Consider the following 8,859-nt stretch of genomic DNA (forward strand, 5'->3'; position numbering starts at 1 on the left):
GTGCAACAAGCCATCGATGTAGTGAGCTTGGTGAGGGAACATCTAAAGTCAACCTACAATAGACAGAAGTCTTATACAGATAATAGACGTCGTCCTTTGAAATTCCAAGTGGGATATTTCGTGTTTTAGAAGGTATCTCTATTGAAACGAATTAAAAGATTCAAAAAGAAAGAGAAGTTGAGTCCAAGATATATCATACCTTTTGAGATTTTGGAATAAAATGTGATAACAGCTTATCGACTAGCTTTACCAATGGAGCTAGCTCGTGTGAATCCCACTTTTCATGTGTCTACGTTGAGAAAGTACGTTAAAGACCCGACACATGTTATACGCTATGATTTGGTTCCTCTGGACGAGGGATTAACTTTTAAAGAGCAACCAGTAGCGATACTAGATCGACAAGTGAAGCAATTACGCTCTAAAAAAGTAGCCTCAGTAAAGATCCTGTGGCAAAATCAGTCAGTGGAAGAGGCAACTTGGGAACCCAAAGAGGAAATGAAGAAAAAATACCCGCACCTCTTTCAAGACTAAGGTATGCTTTATCAACCCCCTTTATTTAAATTCGAGGACAAATTTGTTTTAAGTGGGGGAGATTATAACACCCCGTAACCTAAAACGGTGGTTAATACGACTTTAAGAACAAGATTAAGACCAATAGAGGTCAATTTAAAAGTTTAGGAGCGGTGAATGAGGAATGGAATATCTTGAAATAAAATATTCCATACGTAAGAAAATAATAATAATTATTGAGGTCGTCATAATGGAATAAAAAATAGCGATGGAGCTAAATCGAGAATCGAGATAGATTAAAATGTTTTGGAACACCGAGAGTTAAATGAAAAATTTTAAAATTTAATAATATTTTATTTATGAAATATTATTAAAATAATATCGAAATATTCCTATTGTGAGTGGTGGACAAACTCACATAATCTATGTGTTGAACCTAAGTGGGGGAGTTATACCATAATTTTGATGATTTGATGGATAAAATATTATTTTAATGAGTAAAATTTTAGCGATGTAAGTACTAATGATAGTACATGTGAGTTTGGAAGGAATGGAGACATGAAGAAATAATTGGGATAATGAGGATATGTGGGATAATAAGATGTGCACGTGAATTCACTATTACATGCAAATTATTGCTTCCAAAAAAGAGAAAGTTAGTGGGGGACATGTGGAACCCCCACCATGTGAAGTAAAAAGAAGAATGAGAATAAAACCTATTGCATGTAATGAGATTGGTGCATTAGGTGGTCAAATAAGGAAAAGAAAACTAAGGGATTTATGTGACTTGTAAGATTTAATGAATAACTAAATGAAATACAAAGTAAAGGTTATGCATGAAATATGATAGGAAGAATAAGGTGGTGCATGGAATAAAGAATGAAGAAAGAAAAAATGAGGGAGTGAAGGTGGCAGATGGAGAAAAAAAAAGAGGATGGATATTGGGCCAATAAATAAGGGAGGAAATTGGTGCATGAAAATTTAGTGGGGGATGAATTGGTCCAATGAGAAGTGAGGAATAAATAAAGAAGCGAAAGGTGAGGAAAGGCTTGGGAAAAATTGCACCTTTGAAAGAAAAGAAAGAGAATCGGTTTTGAAAGTAAAAAGAAGAGGGAGTAAGGAGAAAGAAGAAAGAAGAAAAGCTAGAGGGAGGTTCGGTTTTGGAAAAATTGGAGAAAAACCAAAATGTTTTCTCCCATACGCCATTATTGGAGCTTGAAGGAGAAAGTGGAGATTCGACTTGGTGATTCCAAGGTAAGAAAGGTAAAAGTTATCATTTTGTTTGAATGCATGCCTTGTGAACCGATTATAATGTGAGATTAGGCTTGTGGTAGCAAGAATCTTTAAAGATTCAAAGAATTGGGTGCATGCATGTGGGTTGATCTTAGAAGTATGGTGATTTTGAACAAGACAAATGATGGGTAAGTGTTTTTAACCTTGAGATCACAAATGGAAAGGAAAATTAAGATGTGTATTGATTATTTGTGCTTGTGGCAACTGATGGGATTTGACCTTATGCTCAAACATGAAAAATAATCAATAATTAAAATAGTAACGCAGCGAAAAAATAAAATAATATTTAATCAGAGAAACTGTCGAATCCTACAAGATCAATGTTTGTGTTTTCATGTAACTTTTTGATTAATAATGAACACTCATAAGTTTAAGAGTTACATACCTTGCTCTAGACATCCTAATCAAGAGCCAATTAAATCCAAATCTTTGTTTCTTCACCTTTAGGATTTGTCAAATCTTTAGCCACCCAAGTGTTTGGCCTTTAACAGTAATCCACACAGTGACTGAATAAGACCTTCTCATAGGTAAGATTTTTACTTGTGCTAGCAAGTATTGTTTCTAAAACAAAAGGACCAAAAATTCTTGCTAAATCTTATTTTTGTCAGAGAAAGGAAACTATTTTTCTTTTCTTATTTTAATGAAACAGTTGAGAAGTGGTTTGGAGGCTTACAGTTCTAGTTTGCTAATATACTATATTTATATAGCCAAACTAGTTTGTAACCTAAATACAACAGTTGTATTTTAATTTAATTAAGTCTCTGAAAACTTAATTAATTTTCCACTTTATTTTGGTCTCTTTCAATTAAGTCCAACTTAATTAATTATCCTTATTTAATCTCAATCATGTCACTTAATGTGTGTGACCCATTAGGCTTCTAACATGTTGGCAATAAATATAAATCATAATCAAATATCAATTTGATAATTAATTTATATTTATAGATCATGAGCAACATCTAGTAATACATCATGACCACCCAAATGTTAGAAAGTCAATTAAAGAATTTGACAAAGCCCTTCAGTGATAAGCCTCTCAATGCAATACGGTCATGTCATCAAATATCCCAGATATGTCATTAAGCATGGCTCAGTGTCTACTTATAACATTCCATATTAGTTCCCATAATTCATGACTAACCTTTTGAATTTAGAAAACTAACTTTCCTCAAATTCATCATGCTTTGACCAAAGACTTCATACAAGTTAATCAAGAATTAAGAACAAGTGAGATACATCCCCTCATATCACTTGGGGTGATGAATCCCCTATTGACCACTCATTCACCTTTGCATGTTTCATGGCATACCCAAAAGCACCTTGTTTAGGCATCTGGTTGCTTCCAAACCCGTAGGGGTGAAATCAAAGTATGTCATTCCCCATACAAGATGACCTGGTGTCTCAAGTCTAAGGACTAGTTGCACGACTATCACATGAGAACATTTTTCATAGACACTTGAGTGAAATACCAAATGGAGTTCTCATAGCAGGTCATGTTTAGTGAACTTGTTCTTTAACAGGTACCTACACGTTATCCCTAAGTATCCCATATACTTCAATCTATGAGATCGATTGTTTACTTCCCAAGTAAAAAAGCTTAACATGTACCAATCTTTGAGCATTGTCAATGCCCTGTCTTGACAATACAATGACCAAGAACAATTTTAGGAATATGGCTTTGATGCATAGTGATCTCATAATTGTAACAATTTTACAATTCCCTTGCAAGGCCTTTATATTCCATGGGCTTCATCCAATTAGTACTTAATAACTCCTTATTATTGTACTAACATGAAGAAAAACCTCTATCACATATAATTATGCAATTAAATATGCATTAAATGACAATATATATATATATTTCTTGACCAATCTAATTGGGTCAAGGGCATGTACCAACAGCAGCAATGGTGATCGAAGATGTGAGGAGATTGTGAGCTATATGTGGAATTCAAGATAAAAATCAGAAGGTAAGCATGCAATGTGGGTACCTTATATTATATTGGACTTGGTTGGTTGAGAGTTCAAGGATTGCATGTTAGATTATTTTGAATACTAAGGATGAAAACGTTAAGCTAGATTAAAGATTCGTTGATTAGGTGCTACCCATATATGTGTACAATTAAGTATATTGAGTTTAATTTGCTACTAGGAAGTGTGTAAGTGAGGAAGGTTTGCCATGGTGGTGTATCGAAAAAGGTAACGAGTGACCGACAAGTAGAATTAGCTAGAAACGCACCCGAACTGATAGCAACGTAGCATCCCATTATTGTGAGGTGAGTAAAGGGTGTCCATTTCAAAAGTTCCATAAATTATATATTGATATACGTTTAATAAAGGTGCCAATTTTCTTTAAGTGCAATTAAGGATAGCATATGTTGTTAGCCTCGGTAGGCGATTTTTAAATAGATTTGTAATCAAGTTATATTGTTATTGCGAAAAGCATGAGTTAGTAGAATGCTAGGCACTTGCGAATGCCATGCTTTTAGAAATGTTTGTATATAAATAAACGATATATGTAAAGGGTCTTATGTCAAGCCCGACCTTATAAAATACTTGCCATGACATTCATGTGATTGACAAAATGCTTGCATACTTGGAAAGCCCTGAAAAATCAACAAAAATCGATAGTGTACCTAGAGATGCAACTAAGTTCAATTAAACCTCGAACTAGATCAAAGAGAGATTTTAAGATGAAATTGAAAATTTTAAAGTCCCAGAATGACTTAAAATGGTGATTCAGAGTTCGAGGACCGATTTGGAGTTAAATTGGAATTTTCATGACCTAGGGGCAAAATGGTCATTTTGCCACTCGAGGTTAAGATGTGAGTGTTGGATCAAATTTTTTACTAAGATTGATCATTTGGAGTATAGTCTGTGTTTGAGAAGTGAAAATTTTAATTTTGACATTTTTCAAGCATAGGGTAAAATAGTCATTTTCCCACCCTAAGGGCAAAATGGTAATTTTACACCACCCAACACTTGTCCAGCACATGGATTTTACCTAATATTATCATGGATAATTGAGAAAATTTAACTGGTGGAGAGAGATTGCTTAATGGGTAAGTATGACACATGGACCAATGGAATGGTGACATGTGTCAAATTTTCATCCATTAAATATTTGGCTTAAAAATCAGCACATAAACTCTCCTAACTCATTTCTCTTGGCTGGCCAAAGGAAGAAATGGGAAGAAAAGAAGAAGAACAAAAATCTAGCCAAGAAATTCAAGAGAAATTCACAAAATTTCGAAGAATCAAGTGACAAAAGGTAAAATTTCTTGATTTTGACTAGTGATCTACCTTTCCCATGCATTCTTTTGCATTTTTCATGGTTGAATCACATGGTTTCATGATGGGTCTCTTACTGGCTGGACATGGGGGGAGGAGTTTTGATGCTTGATTTGGTTAGTGTTTTTAGTTAGTTAACGATGTGTAGCATGAAAAACCAACAAGAAAAATTCATTTTCTCCCATCAACCATCATTGGCCGAATTTTCCATGTGGAATATTGATGATGATTTTATTTTTATTTCAAGTGAATTGATGAGGAAATGATGAATTATGGTGAGAAAATCGAGTAGGAAAAATCATAGTGTTGATGCACCTACCATGGCTGAAATTTCCAAGAGAAAATGTGAAGATAATTTTGCTAAATTTTATGCTATTTGACTTGTGTTTGATGGTTTGGAGAATTGGAAGAAAAATGCAGTTAATTGGAGTTGAATTAGACATATTGGCCAATTAATCGGGTAATAGATCGAATTGGGCCAATATCGTTTTATTTAGGTACATAATTGAATTTGTGTAGAACACCGTGTTTAGACGATAATCCAAATAATTTGCATTCCATTTCATGCATCCATATAGTTTTATAACGATTTAGCACCAATGTGGTAAATTGCTTGATTTTTCATCATGTTTAGGTGGTGAATCCTCCGCTAAGGGCAAAGAAATTGTACCCGAGGATCGGTAGTCAAAGTACTCTAGAAATTCGACTCCAGAAATAGTGAGTAACCTTATCGTCATTTTAATTATCTAAAGTGGTCTTTTTATTCAATTTTGTGAATTTTATGAAAAATGAGTTTAAATGGTTAATTTTTAGGTTTTATAAACAAAGTGTGTTTAAATGAAAAGATTTTATAAATTGTCTTGAAATTGAATGATGGCTTTGAAAATAGAGTAACTGGAGACCACTTGATGTGTTGTAAATTTATGGTTCTAATTTATGGCTTATGATAATGTGTTGGCATGACTGGCTGGAATTGTGGTTTGTGAACTGTATGAATTTTTCTGTTTTACATTTACAGGCTGGGTAGTATAACATTAGTCATGTCATACTGTCAAAATTTTATTGTATGGTGGGTTTAGCTTGCTGCAGTGGGCGGAATCTGTGGACCAGCCTATTAGAGGGGCACAAAATCCGGTTATATATGTATCTCGGTCGGAAAGGGGTGTAGGGTATCTCCTGAGGTATGGTTAGAGTTCACATCACGCCGAACCGCCTCGTGATGATGAACTCCGCTAACGCAACGACTGTGTTTTTCAAACTTAAAATATGTTTATGTGTATATGAAATTTTTAACAGCCTTGGCGGACTCGGTTAAATGCCTCAGCCAATCTATTCCCGAGAATGATTTTGGTAGGAGCCAAGCTTTTAAGATACTCATAAGCCATGTTGACTATTTAAATGAAATGAATGTTTATGTTATGAAATACATATTTAGATGGAATATTTTAATTGTCTCCTTTCACTTGACTTTAGATATTTTGAATGATGTTTGTTTACTCACTGGGATTATATAATCTCACCACCCTCCTTTCCACCCATTTCAAGCTCCGAAGGCTACCCTTGGATTTGCATCCTCCAAACTGTAGGTTCACAGTCCTCCTTACTTTTAGTTCTTTGGGGGCCCACTAGTTATTGTAAATTAAATTAAATACTCTAGCTTACTGTATTACAGTATGTATGAATTTATTTTGTTTTTACGCAATAAAAATTATTTACGTATAACTCTAAAAATATTATTTTATAAGAAAATAGAATATTTTATTGAATATTTTTATTTTTTATTATTATACCCAAATAATCATAATTTCATTTTAAATGAAGGTTTTGGATGTTTAAACTTATTTTGATTATGAATTATGTGTTTTGTACTCACATACTACATTTTTATCTAGTTTTAAAATTTTTAGAGAAAAATGACCAAAATACCCCCAAGAGACAAAAATTATTTTTTAATTGTTTTGACTTGGAAATAGCTTATAATCTTTTAAAATATGATATTAGCAATTGTTGCTTGCAAAAGAGGTGAGAAAACTGACATTAAAGCCTTGCGGGGTTCCGGTTGGCATTTTAGGTAAAGAGTGTCTATCGAGACACCGCGACGGTTGTCACGGGCTCGAGGGGAATACCGGGTCATGACATCTTAGAAGTTGGGAAACAAGCTCTTTACCATGGATTATGTCAAAACATGCCTTACTTGTTTGTGTGATGTGCATTCATGAATAAACTATATGTTCACCATGTTGATTTGATATTTAAACCTCATGCAAAGGTTTTACATTATAAAGTCTTACAAATGGATTTATCATGTCACCATGATTGGCATTTTGGAAATAGATTTAAAATAAGCTTTTGAAAACCCAAATATGGTTATCAATGGTTTTGTCAAACCAGGAGATTCTAGAGTAGGTCAAATGTCACATCAGGATAGTGTGACCCTTGCGCACAAGTGAGCTCTAGCTAGAGAAACTTTAGGTCACCAACAAGCTGTTAGAAGTGGCTAGGCCACGGTCTATGATATATATACGTGGCAAGGCCATGGGATGTTATACGTGGCTAGGCCACTAGTTGTTATACGTGGTTGTGACCACATGATTTCTCCGATGTAAGCCAACATCATCGAGACTGCCATGGCTGTGGGAATCCAATGGAGAGGGGCCTCCTGGATGTTATTACATGGAAGCAAGTCCACTGGTTGATATTTATGATTACCTACTCAATAGTGATATCTCTTTGGGGTTTTCAAACATGAATTCTTTTGCATGGTGAAAGTTATAAGTTTTTTCGTAGCTTCTTTATTTATACGATGATTTTGTATTTAATTCCTCGAGGATGAGATGATTATGAGCTTGTGTATAAGCTTTGATAATGATTGATTTTACGAGAGCATGCGTGCTTATGCTGGTTTGATTTGAGTAAAGGATGTTAAATGATTTCGAGGGTAAAAATCTTTCACTTGCACTAGCTTTGATACATTAATTGAAATGATTACTTTGCATCAAAACTCTTGGGTATATGTAAGGCACAAATGTTCCATTTAAGTTTAAATTTTTTATATGCATTCTCATGTTTTTAATATTCAAATTTTTTGCCTATAGCTTGTTCCCATCTATGCCCTGGTCACAAAGCTGATGATCACTATGTTTGTTAAACTCACCCCCTTTATCTTTCCCTTTTTGCAAATAAGTGATCAATTCAAGAGTATTGACTCAGCATCTTTGACTTGTTGTGACATAGGTAACGACACCTCTTAGACTTCCATTCTGAGTCACTCTGCTGCATAGGGTTCGTGTTGTGTAAAACAGTTAGACCTATAAAAATTATTAGGTTATCGGAGATGTGTTGCTAAAAACCTTGAGATTGTGTAATGAATTCTAAGTGTGATGTTTGAATTTCTCTTGAAGTTTACTAGAGTTGGATATTATTATCTAGTTGCTACATCTTAAGTACAACTTCTTACTCGGTTTAAGTAAACGATAGTATTATTACAAGTCAATTCATTTACGTAGTAAAGTGTTTGAGTGGTTAACAAGAATCTCAACTAAGGCTTGTTTGAGATTTGGCGGATTCTCTCGTAAGTCTCAGATGCCAATAACGATCAGAAAAAGGGTCATTACAACGTCTATCAACATAACGACAAATTTATTCAAACACACCATAATGACCTTGTTCATCAAATCCATAAACACTGCTAATGCATCAGTGAGTCCAAATGACATCACAAAAAACTCATAATGTCCATATCGTGTGTGAAACACTATCTTGGGT

At 34.2% G+C, this 8,859-nt stretch overlaps 1 long non-coding RNA gene across 1 annotated transcript; it reads left to right on the forward strand.

The window, feature by feature from the left end:
• On the forward strand, positions 5,036–6,326 carry LOC108663103. Its single transcript, XR_001929031.1, has 3 exons — positions 5,036–5,074; positions 5,729–5,811; positions 6,174–6,326. It is a non-coding gene; the product is annotated as an uncharacterized LOC108663103 (long non-coding RNA).

This window comes from Theobroma cacao, chromosome 8, assembly GCF_000208745.1.
Source record: "Theobroma cacao cultivar B97-61/B2 chromosome 8, Criollo_cocoa_genome_V2, whole genome shotgun sequence".
Classification (NCBI taxonomy): Eukaryota; Viridiplantae; Streptophyta; class Magnoliopsida; order Malvales; family Malvaceae; genus Theobroma; species Theobroma cacao.